General features: G+C 39.5%; 1 long non-coding RNA gene across 1 annotated transcript; it reads right to left on the reverse strand.

The window, feature by feature from the left end:
* Positions 1–5,340: 5,340 nt before the first annotated feature.
* Positions 5,341–7,910, reverse strand: LOC134757356 (uncharacterized). Its single transcript, XR_010131207.1, has 3 exons — positions 7,800–7,910; positions 6,125–6,242; positions 5,341–5,421 (listed from the first exon to the last, which is right to left on the reverse strand). It is a non-coding gene; the product is annotated as an uncharacterized lncRNA (long non-coding RNA).
* Positions 7,911–13,234: the final 5,324 nt, after the last annotated feature.

The raw sequence follows: 13,234 nt of genomic DNA on the forward strand, positions 1-13,234 counted from the left end.
ATGGATTCATGGGGGTTGAGAATCCTCTTTGCTTCCCTCCCCTGGCCAGTTTATTTGATTAAAGTCAAGACAGTATCAGCAAACTATGGACTCCAGGCCAAATTCAGCCAGCTTCTTGTTTTTGTACATAAAGTCTTCATTGGGACACGGCCTGCTTATTTATTTACCTACGATCCACGGTTGCTTTCAAGCTACCATGGCAGATTCAAGCAACAGACACTGTATGGCCTGCAAAGTCTAAGATATTTACAATCAGGTCCTTTACAGAAAAAAATTGTCCATTCCTGATCTACAGAAGGACCTGAAAAAAAAAAATCTGTCAACAGAACGATACTACCTGCTTAAATTCAGTTACCCTGGGAGAGATCACCCACTAAATCATTATTGGCCGTTAAGAACTTCATGTAAATTAATCTTTGTCTAAATAACCAATTTTGCTGGCTACCTGAGTGAGCAGAAAAAGGAAATGGGAGCCAGGGCAAGTAAGTTTTGTTTAGGAGCATGGTAAAAAGAAACGATTGAGAGCCTGAGGCGTTTGCGGGGTGGATGAGCCTGGTTGAGGTGTTGTAGTGGAGGGTTCCGGAAGACTGACAGGCAAAATGATGGCTGTAGATGGCATTGGGGTGAAGGGCGTGAGGTTGGGGGAAGCCATGGCGGGGGTAAAAGCACACGTGAAAGGGAAGTCAGGGATGCCCTTCCTTTCTGAATTTTACCTAAGACCAGCTCTATGGAGGTGCAGAATGTGGACCTGTACCGCTTTCACCGGTTTTCCAAGTAGCATAGGATGGTGCAGTCACTGTCCACTTAAAGGAAGCTGCCCAAAGAGAGAGGAGCTGAACTAGCAAACATAGGAAGCTATTAATGAATATGGCAGCTTTAGGGTTCAACATGGGCTTGCAGATAACCTTGTGCTTATTTCTAAAACATATATATGGAATGTACCTACAAATGTCAGTAGAACTAGAAGGATGGTTTTATCCATTTGTACTCCACGTTAGGTCTAGCCGTCTTACCTGTGCTTTATTTGTAAAATTAACTAAAGATGCAAATTAAATTGAAAAATATAAAATGCAATTAAAAGAACTTTTCTACTAACATTTGAATGTACCATAAACTTTGAAAATTTTGGTTTGATGTTTTTCTTCTTAAAAATCAGGTAGAAAAGTTTATAATATTTAAAATATACATATATATATATATATATATCTAACATTTCAACTGGAACTCTGTCTCTCTATCCGAGACCTTTTCGGCCTCCATACTCAGTGGATTTAAAATGTGTGAAATATGCAGCATCACTTTCTGCATTTAATCAGGGAGGGAGAAGAGTTGTATTTCCATGTATATATAGAATATCATGGGCATATTATGTTTTTTTGCTTAACAAAACTTCCCACTGAAATAGATTTTTTAATGTGAAAATCATTACTTTTAAAAATTATCATCTTTATAAAAAGTACCTATTATCGAAAGTCCTTTTTCAATTTTAGTAAACCTAAAATTGAGTAAAAAAAAAAGTAAAGACCCTGTTATAGAACTTAGTTGAAAATTAATGTGTTTATTGAGCTCTTCCTGTGCTGTCTGCCTTGCTAGCTGCTGGAGGAGATAAAAGTATAAGAAATTAGTCCTTCTCCCAGGGTCTTTCAAAACAGTAAGGGAAATCAGGCCAATGGAACTAAAACTAGAAAGGCAGTGATTACTAAATTGTGTAACACCTACTGTAAATTCAGTAGAAAACTAAGAAGATAACAATAGATTTGGGATAAAGCAGTTGGAAAAAATTATGTAGGACCCCAGACTAAGCATCATAATGAATAATAGAAACACACTAATAAATGGCGATTATTAATGATTCATATAATCTACCCATTGTAGGAAAATGAATGAAATAGTTTAGAAATAAATAAATACTTTTCTCAAAAATGTTTTATTACTGAAAACAATTCTAAAACATAGTAAAGTGCAAAATACTGAATATTCTTTCTACATATTCAATTCTTAAACAAAAGAGATGGTATTTTCGACTCTCAGAAATACATTGAACTTAAGATGACATGAAAGACAAGATAATTTCTTAGTCAATAAGCTAAGATAATGCCATGCTAACATGGGTAATCTCTTTTTATCATGTTACTAATTCTGCAGCTTGAGGACAGGGATTTTGTTGTTTTGTTTTGTTAATTTCCATACACCGAGGGGCCTGGAACAGTCTCTGGCACAAAGTGGAAATGGTAAATATTTATTCATTTAATCAAGACAGGAGGGCATGTAAGAAGACAGGTCTATGAAACATAAGGCACCCTAGAAATCCAGAATGAAAACGAAGGCAGATGAGCTGTCTTTTTCCTTCGATGAAACATTCTTTGTTCCAATTATCTCATTTTTTTCCAGATAAGTAGCATATATTGGTGTAGACTAGAGAAGGTATTACCATCCCCCTTCTAAACATTTAATACAGTGGGCTGATGAACACAAATCACCTGTTTCTCATTTGATGCTTAATACAGAGTTCTATATATTATTCAACCCAATAGCTGTATTGAGGTATGAATTTTTGCATTCAAAAAGACAATCCATTTTTGGAAATCTAAGAGTTGTATGACTATCCTTAACCATGAAAAGTATTAGTAAGAATAAGCTTTGAAATTGCATTATTATTTTTTAAAAATCTCCATTTACAAAGATATTAAATAAAAGCTTTCAACCTTCACTTTTGAACAGGAGACTAAGACATATTGTTTGGAAGGAGTGTCAAAGATTATACTTATGACCAATAGGAAATTGATGAACCAAAGAGGAAAAATATGGCACTGCAAAATACCTTGCACGATTCCGAAGGGAGAACAGAGCCCAAAGTTGAAAATGTGTCGAAGGGGAAGACCACAGCACAGTCAGTGCATCCCACTGATACAACCCCTGCTGACCTAGGGGCAGGTTTTAATCTTTACATCTAGTAGCATAAATGAATAAAAGGCATTCACACATAGCAACTATTACTAGGAACGAAAGGACTGGAAAAGCAACTTGGATGCCCACATGTTACTTATACCATGTTGTGATTTTATTTTACTTCATTTTAATTTTTATTTATTTATTATTATTATTTGAGATGGAGTTTTTCTCTTGTTGTTCAGGCTGGAGTGCAACGGTGCAATCTCAGCTCACAGCAATCTCTGCCTCCCAGGTTCAAGGGATTCTCCTGCCTCAGCCTCCCAAGTAGCTGGGGGTACAGGTGCCCATCACCACATCTGGTTAATTTTTATATTTTTAGTTGAGATGGGGTTTCACCATGTTGGCCAGGCTGGTGTTGAACTCCTGACCTCAGGTTATCCACCCACTTTGGCATCTGAAAGTGCTGGGATCACAGGCATAAGCCACTGCACCTGAACTGATTTTATTTTTTTAATGCATTTCTTTATAAAATGGAGAAACTGATTTCTCACTGTTTAAGGTCTATGAAACCAAAGCCTTCTTCCTAGAAATATATTCCTCAGTGCAAGCAAAATAGAGAGTAATAGTTATTGTAAAGAAAAAATATTTTACGTAGACTATTTTCATTTTAATGATAAATTATACATTTAAAAATAACCAGCAAACTGAATAGTGAGTAAGATAGAATTAATGAGTTAAAAAGATTTTGGAATTTTCTTAGTTATTTGTAATACACAAGATTGTCAAAAGTTATTTACTTATCCTGTATTATAGAAAAAGCTTAGCCTCATGGAAAGTCATCTGATTAAGAAACGTGCATCTTTTACTAGATCCAATGTTCTCAGAAGTAAACCATGATTCTTGCCACAAACTCCCAAGTGTGTTCGAGTCAAAGATTTCTATTTTATGAAAAGTGTACAAAACTGGATTTCAAAAAATTCATGTCAATTGAGTGCAGTAAAAGCTGTATGTTATGCCACAGACATTCTATTAAAATGTCTAAATAGGACCATTTCTTAATATTTGTTTATTCCTATTTTAGTGCGAGAAGATTCAATTAGTGCATTCCACTAATTTACAAAGACCTTGGAAATTTCAACAGCTTCAGCTTGTTCCTTTATTTTTTCTACAAAGTTTTATCTTTTTTTTCCTTCTTAAGCAAAGTGTTATGTGACCAAAACAAGAAGGCTTCCATGAACTTTGTCTAGAGATATTAACCAGCTGAAACAGCTATCTGACCAAGTTAGAAATATGCAGATAATGAAGATGTCACTTAAAATATACACACATTTGGGATATGCAAAGAAAAGTAGTATGCGTATAGCAATGATATCTTTGATCATGGAAAGAACTCAGAAATACAGGAACTGTGTCGAGGGTGGTTATCATCAGCCCATTTTCTATTCCCATGCACAAATCATTTCATGCATTCTACAACCCAAGCCCCGATGTTGGGCTTCAAAAGCAATTTCAGCAGCAAAATAAGGTGCTTTTCTTCAATTTTCAAGCCATTTGTATGAGGTTAGTGTTGTTTACCCACCTGGTACACTGATATTTACATACCCCTTTAAAGAAAATTGGTAGGTATGATTTATGGAGTACTGTAAGAGCACAATTTTCCATGTAGTGCACCTAATCTGAAAGGGCACTTGCAAAGGTCACTCTGGCCATACAAATACCAAGTCTTCTCTTTGGAATAAGTTAGGATATTCATTTTTCTTGGAAAATGTCAGCAGTACCCTACTCCAGGGGCTAGTTTATGCAGATAAATGCATAAGCCTTTAATCTTAGAGCAAAAATACTCTACACAAATGTAAAAGCAGTCCATCTATCACTGTTAAGACCTGTAATTTGTTTTTATTTAAATCTCAAGCCAGGGCAGAGTGGGCAACAGGACCGTCAACATGGTATCTCACACATAAGCTGAGATCAAGTCACGTAAACACGCTGAGACGCTCAACCCAGGTGGCTGGCACAGCGTGGGGCTCACCCAGCCAGGACTGCTCTTTCTGGCTGCCTCTGCACTTGCTCCTTTTGCAGCTAGAGGCTTCCTGTTCAACCCAGTGCATGGGAAATTGCCCAATAAGTTGACTCTCCCAACTGGCGTTTTCTCTGCCAATGAAAAGCATTAGTCAAAATTCAGGTAAATAAAACATTATTACTTACTGTTATTATTATTAACTTGAGGGTTCACTTCAATCCAAGGAGAGAAAAACCAACAAATTATGCCCTTTGTGAATTTACTTTCTTTTCCCAAAAGAACAATCCTGTTTAGAGATAATCTCTCACAAGTAGTCATACTTCCCGTAAGTAGATACTTCCCATAAGTAGTCATCCCCAATCCTGAGATCTTTACCTTTGCAACTGACTAGAGAAAGAATGTGCAGTCAGTTGTGTTTAATACAAAGCTGCCTGTTGCATATTCTTGCCTTCTTTTCCTGCTGTACATAAGCTATTCTTGGAACTTGAGCTTCATCCCAAATCGTGGTTCTTTGAAAAACATTTTCTAATATTACATTTAGGAGATGTGAATAAGAGGTAAAATATGATTATAAAATGTTTGCCTGTATGTCTACAGAGGAGAGAAGGTGGGAATGCAGGAAAAGATAATGTGTCTGTTTACCCAGATGAGATTTTGCAAATGACCATTTGGAGTTTGCTGCCTAGTGGCTGGCCTTCAAAGGGTTTGTGTTTGAGTTAGTTCCAACAGCTGACATTGATTTCACCATATCTATATTGTCAGAATAAAAGGAAATTACAACCATCTATGCAAAAGACGCCCTTTTGAAAATGTGGATGTCAGTGTGCAGATGCAATGCAATATGATAATAACAGCTCACACTATTTTATGTTTCTCCAGGAGGGAAAGTGAAACAATGTACCACCTGAATTGGATTTGGGCATTATGCCAAAAATATGTATTCTTCTGATTTTTAAGGATTTAAATAGGAGGATGATTTGATCAATGTATGTAGTACTATTTGTGCAAAGCTGAACACAGTGATAGTAAATAAAATTTAAATATAGATTTAAAAATGAGGCTGGTGTAGTGGTTAACGCCTGTGATCCCAGCACTTTGGGAGGGCGAGGCGGGCGGATCACTTGAGGTCAGGAGTTGGAGACCAGCCTGACTAACTTGGTGAAATTCCATCTCTACTAAAAATACAAAATTACCCAGCGTGGTGGCACACACCTATGATCCCAGCTACTTGGGAGGCTGAGGCAGGAGAATAGCTTGAATCCAAGAGGTGGAGGTTGCAGTGAGTGGAGATCATGCCATTGCACTCCAGCCTGGGTGACAGGAGAAGACTCTGTCTCAAGAAAACAACAACAACAACAAAAAAAATGACCAGTGTTGAGTTTAGTCATCTAGGGGAAAATTATAATGTGTCAATAGCAAAGAATCTCTAATTTCTGAGTGATAAAATTAAGCACAAATTCTCCAGCTCATCATATCAAGCATTTTGGTAAAGGCAGTATCCCTTGTAGTAAAGGCAAAAGATTTAGTACAGCCACTATCCCTGAACCCACAGCACATGCTATACTTCTGCACTTCCAACTCTTATCTCTAACTGCCTCTTTGGCACCCCTGCTTTAATGTTTAATAAGCAACTCAAACTTGTCACATCCAAAAACAAACTCAGTCTTTGGCCCACCACTTCCAAATTTGCTCCGGCCACTGTCTTCCCCACCTCAGTGATTGCCCACTCCCCATCCCTCCTGTTGCTCAGGCCAAGAGCCTGTGAGCCAGCCTTATCTCTTTTCTTCCTCTCATGCTCCACAATCCCATTAATCAGCAAAGCCTGTTGGCTTGTATTTCAGTCTGATTGCTTCTAGAAATTCTGTGGTTTCAGGCAGCGTAGATGGAATTAGAGAATACTAAGCTAAGTGAAATAAGCCAGGCAAAGGAAGTCAAACACTGCATGTCCTCCCTTACACATGGATTTGAAGACAATCAAACCCAGAGAAGCAGAGGGTAGAGGGCAGGTGACAGAGTCTCGGGGTTGTAAAAGGCAGATGATGCTCAAAGGGCACAAAATCCCAGACAGGAGGAATATGTGGGATTTCTTTTTTTAATTTAATTGAACAGCCTAGTCAATATAGTTAATAAATAGAGTATGGTACATTTCAAAATTTTGAGGAGAGTAAATTTCAAATGTTCTCAGCACACAAAAATGTTGAGTATATGAGGTGATGGATATGTTAACTAGCTTTATTTAATGCTTCCATATTGTATTCATCATTCTATACTCCATAAACATATAAAATCATAAATAGTCAATTTTATAATAAAACAATGACTTAAAAAATATGCTCCCTGGTAACCATCATTATAGCTGCCATCCTGGTCCAAGTCCCACCTAGGCTCCCTAAATAATTTTCAGTAATTTCTACCTTTGTTCTCTACAATTTCTTATTATCACAGCTACAGGAGGGAGTTTTTGCATTGTCCATTAGATGAAATGAGGCCACTCCTTTGCTCTAAATTCTTCAGTGGTTTCCTCAAAAATTTCCACAGGGCTCCAGATCTCTAAATGCTCTGACTGCCCCTCCCCACCTCACCCCATCTCGACTCCCGGCCGTCAGCTCTTTGCCCGCTCTACCCAAATCACCCCATCTCCTGGCACTTCCCCAAAGGTGCCTCAGGACTTTCCCCTGGCTGTTTCTTCTGCCTACAATCCCCTCTCCCTGGATGAAAACATAAGCGGGGCCTCATCTCCTTCAGGTCTTTCCTCAGAACTCTCTGCCTGGGTCCCCGTCTGTGGCTCCCCAGTCCCCCTACCCTTCTGCTATCCCCATCGCCCTTCTCCACGTATTTTATTCCCACAGCACTCATCACCATCTGACACAGCATATGTTTTACTTACTTTATTGTTTACTGCCTGTCTTCCCCCAGGAAAATATAAATCCCCAAGACCCGGGATTTCTGCCTATTTTGCTTACTGCTGCAACCTCAGTGCCTAGAAGAATGTTTAGCACGAGGTAGGACTTCAAATGTAAATATTTGGCAGTTGAACAGACAAACGTCTTTAACTACCTGTGAGTTGCCAATAATTTTATAGCTTGTAATCTTTTTTACCTACAGAGCTTCCCCTGGAATGTAGATGCTTCAGGCCCACACCGTGGCCTCTGCACATTCATATCTCCTTAATGAAACTTACGAACTATGTGGGAAATGAGAGGCCAGGAATAGCCTCATATTAATTTGTTCAGGCCAAGTTTGGTTACACTCATAACTGATTGAGGTCTTGACCTTGAGTGAGAAAGACCCTGAGGGTTAAGAACCCAGAGGAGAGAGAGAGCAGGAAAATGTGGGTTTAAATCCCACCTCTGCTGTTTACAGTTGTATAGGCTTATGTGAATAAGTGAGTTTTTGGCCCTCAGCTTTCCAATCGATGACATGGAGGTGGCAACAATAGTACCTTCTCACAGATCTGTAGTGCAGATGACATCAGATAATGTTGAAATCTGTATAAATTCAGTAGGTTGTGCTGTCACGGTTTCCACTGAAATCATAGTAGGACACATGTTGTCTTTCGCGTCATGTACAATTTGGAAAATGTACACATGGCATTGCATGGTTCCTGCCATGTTGTAGGCAGCAGATCTGTAGTGACCACGATTACTGCACATATTTGAATTTTGCCTGACTCCCTGGCTCAAAGAAACATCATCTCCATCCAGAGTATTTAGAATAATAAAATTAAATTCCCCTCTCATTACACGTGCTGTAGTTTTAAATGTATCACACGTGCTGTAGTTTATAACCACCCAGGTTATAAAATTAGACACAAAAGGATTCCACTGGATCATTTCAGTCTAAGTCAGGGGTCAGCAATTATGGGCCACAGCCAAATACCACCCACCACCTGTTTGCCTACAGCCTGAGAGCAATACATGTCAGAAAAAATAAAAATAAAAAAGATACAATTTTGTGACATGTAAACATTATATGACATAGAAATTCCAGTGTCCATTAATAAACATTTATCAGAACACAGCCATGCTGAGTCCTTCACATATTGTCCCTGGCTCCTTTTGTGCTACTTGGGTAGAGTTGAGTAGTCGAGACAGATGATTCATGGCTCACAAAGACCAACATATTTACTGAAAAAGCTGGCCAACTCCTGGCCTAAGAAACCTACTACCTCAATTTAATGATAAACCTGGGTTGGTTTCTATTGATTGAGTAGCCAAAAGCAGTTGATGTGGGCAAAGTCCTACACGTGGGACGGCCACTGCTTGGAATTACTGCTAAGTAGGTTACATGTGTGTCCAGGCAGAAAGATATTCACAGAAACATGGCTTCACAGTATTTTGGATGTTCTTTATTTCTCCTTTGCCTCCTGAATAAAATGGTAGACTACATTTTATGTCTTCTGTAAAGAAAGCCTACTGTGGGCTCAACAGCTTACTCTTTATCTCACATTGCCTTTAAGCAAGGTCCTGTGTTGCACGTCAAGATAGAATTTGGCCTAAACACTTAGTGCTTTCCCTGAACGCTTTATTTGAATTAGTTTCCCCTTCCTTCGGAATTGTGCCTACTTTCCCACGAGCATGCTTTTCCTGAGATGTCAAGGTCTACTAAATTTGGGCTCTACAAAGCCTTACTTTGACTAAATCTTTTTCTTTTCTTCTTTTCCTTTCATTGCCCTGACTAATTTGAAGCTACCATTTCCCTTCAATTGATAATTCATTAAAACAGAAGATCACAGTGCTTTTGTTTGTACAAAGTGTGTGGGTGTGTGCAAGACAGCTTTTGGGAGAGCACAGGGAACTTCAACACATGTGCAGGTCTGACTTCAGAGCCCTTAACTGTGCGACATCTTTCTCTTGACCTTCGGTGGGGGGTTCCCATGGATACAGCTGCTGGGCTTCAGGCCCAGAGTCCACTCCTCTGCTGAAAGGCTCTTGATTGGGTGATGAGGAAATGGCTGAAGACCCACAAAGTTTGCTTTCCTCTATTGTGAGTCCTGTGACAGCAAGGAAATACCAGCTCCACTTTCCCAGCTTCTTCTTGAAAAGGGCCCTTGCAGCCGGAGGACTGGCATTTCCCTGCATTTCTAGTTTAATTAATGTCCAGGAGATGAACTTTGATTTCCACCCACAGCAGCATAAATTAGATGGAATGAAACGCAGTACTCCTTTTCATTTCTGCTATTTTTACTAGCTGGCCATCCTTTTCTCCCTCACATAATACAAACATGTAGTGGAATTCTAGACTGTATCCAAGCACGAAACATAGGACCACATAGAAATCTGCAATCTGATGCCAGTCCTCTGAAATCTGGCCTGCCTCCGTGTTCCTAGACATCCCTATCACTGTCTGTGTTAAGAGACTGCTCCATGAAGTATAGACCATTAGAAGCTTGAAGGCGGGGCGCTACGGTGTTTTGTGCTGGGCAATTCAAGTTTGGGGAGCGGTGCTATGGTCCTGGTTAAAGACTGCTGGCCTTGGGATATACAAAGGCAGTGGATACATGGGTGTAGTCTCCTGCTGACAGCAGAGGGCAGCTCCTTGATTCTCCCTAACCTGTCTCACTTCTAATTCCCTGCCATTGCAAGGGAGAGGGTATCTTCTGAGGCTTCAGTGCCATCACCCTAGGGGCTGGCTCCTTCCTCCAGTTCAGTAAGAAAACATACATGTGAAAAAAGAGAAATGATGAGTCCGAGGCCACATACAGGTTCTGAGCTTCTGCTGGGGAGGCCGTTTTCTGCACTGGTTCATGGGAGTGCTTGAGTCATACTCACCATTTATCAGCTCTGTGATTTTAGGCAACTTACTTAACCTCTCCGAGTCTCACTTTTCCTCAACTATGGAAGGGGGATGATAATTGTCCCTACTTCATAGGCCCTTGGTAAAGACTCAGTGAGACAGACCATGTAAACAGCCTTAAATAGCCACAGATCTTAGCTACTGAGTAGCAAATCTAATCGCTCAATAAGGATTGGATTTGGCTGTTGCTGCTGTGATGATGATGAATACAGGCCAGCACTTCATGTCCATGACAAAGAAGAGTCTCCTCACCTCCAAGGACCTCTTAGGAATTTAGTCTTTAGCATCATAAAAACAAATGAGAATAAAAATAGTGAATCAACTGATTTTAGGTGGGGAGTAAGGCTGATTGTGAATTTCTTAAGCATCAACAAGGATGTTCCTGCTGTTAAATTTGCCAAAGTGCTCTGAGGTTGTTTTCACAGAATCATGACATTCAGAGTCCCAGAAGCAGCAGTGCCACTGAGACTGTCCAGTCTGGTCCTGGGGCAGTTCTAAGTGTTTTAAAATGGCTGCTGACCAATTAGGGAATGACCAGAGAAAGTTGACAGGAAATCAAGGAGGCATTGAGGAGCTACATCTAATGGGAAGTGAAGGACTGAATGGGACTCTGTTTCCCCTGGGCCAAGAAGACTAAGTGACAAGTGGTTGCCGTCAGGAAAAGGGCCAATGGTTTGCACTTTGTCTACCTTCAGAACAGCCTAGCACCACTCAGGAGAGATTTCAAAGAGAAAGTTTTGAGCCCAGATTTAGAATTAATTTTTGAATCAATGGGTTTGCCTCTTAGTAAAATTTCCCTTGGTGTGGACTAGTAGAATTCTCCTCATTGGAAGGCCTGCCTTTCTGGGAGGTCTTTGGAGGCCATCCTTGCAATTGGGAGGTTAGACTAACTGGTTTCTGAGATCCTTCCCTGATCTAAATTCTGAGAAGGATTTTTTTTTTCTTGTTTCAGAGAGAGGCTTATGTATATAGGCTTTGTGCATTAAACTATTCTCTCTTTTCTATAGTGTCTAGATTTACTCGGTGGGCCTGAAATATAGATTTCTGTGCCATGCCTATCAAAGAAGCAGCTTTTCCACTAGGGGATGTTCTTTGGAGAATTAGAAGCATTAACAATGCATATTCCCCCATCTAAGAAAAAAAAAAAAATCCCTATGTACTTCAAAAGCAAAATAAGGGAAAGGATTCATATGGAAATCCCAGTCTTTGAAAGTGAAGTGTGACAGCCACTTCACATTGTTGCCACATAGTCACCCAAAGTAGTGCAAACTGGATGAGCTTCCAAACAGGCGGTTAGTTTGCCATTGAAGCATGACCAATGCCTCAGCTAAAACAAGCAAACAAGCGGCTGAACATGTTAACATAATTTTCTATCATTTCCATTTGATGTGGATTGGGTGGAAAATCTGGGATGCAAGCCATGATGTAGATTTTCAAAATTGATTAGCATTTTTTGGACATTGGCAGCCATATCTGCAGCATTTCAACATGAGTTGAAGTTGATTAGTCCTTTTAAAAAAATGTGTACCAAGTTGCTGTGCAAATTGAGGTAGTTCCAAGCATAGGATGATGACAGGCTAAAGGCATATGATAGAATATGAGATCTATGTGCTGAAGGCCACTCTAGTGAGATGAGCTCTTGGAGAGAGGGTGTAAATGGTTCTGTGCAGTTTTAGATTAGCTGCTGGTACTTGTCCAACACTCAGGCTCTACTTGTGACAATGTGTAAAATGGGTTGCATGCTCGTAGTAGAAAGGTTGTTTGGTTCTTTGTCATAACATTAATCACAGATAAACTCATTTCAGTCGTTAATGTAGAGTCACTATGTAATTTTGCAGAAATTCCATTGTAAACTTCTTGATGTCCACTCTCTCTAAAGTTTCAGTGGCTTTAAGAATTGTCATGGCAAATATTCAACCAATCTCAAATGACTCCTAGTAGGAATGATAAATGGATTGCAGTTTTGCAATTTCTTGATTCCCTTCTGGTTTGTCATACAAAAACACAATTCTCAGAGCCACTGTGTTCCTTTTCTGTTATCAAACACAGACAGAAAGTTAAAAAGTGAGTCATAGCAGGGCGCATCTCAGAAGAATGAGGACCTTCAAAGGTCAGCTTTTCTTGCTTGTCAATAGTTGACATTTAAGCATTTATTTCAGACATTGCTGATAATGTTTTTTGAGATAGTCAAGAAGAATTGCTGTGTTGGTATGCAATTATGTTCATAATGAGATGCAAAAATGCAAATATGGTGGTACGTGCCAGTTCTTTGGAGTGCCTTTTGTCAGAACTGCAGGCACCATGAGACTTTGATAGATACCATGTCACTAGGCAGAGTTGGAGAGCTGATAGCTCTTAAAGAAGCATCTATAACATGATATCTCTAGATGCTAATTAGCAAGAACCTTTAGCGGTGATGAATGTAGAGGTCATTTGTTTTTTCTTGGTAAATTCTGACAACTTCATTGAACCAATTGTATCAATAGGATTTTGTCGGTAGATGCAGCAAGCATCTTTATCCTTTCT

The sequence above is a fragment of the Gorilla gorilla genome, chromosome 16, assembly GCF_029281585.2.
Source record: "Gorilla gorilla gorilla isolate KB3781 chromosome 16, NHGRI_mGorGor1-v2.1_pri, whole genome shotgun sequence".
NCBI lineage: Eukaryota > Metazoa > Chordata > Mammalia > Primates > Hominidae > Gorilla > Gorilla gorilla.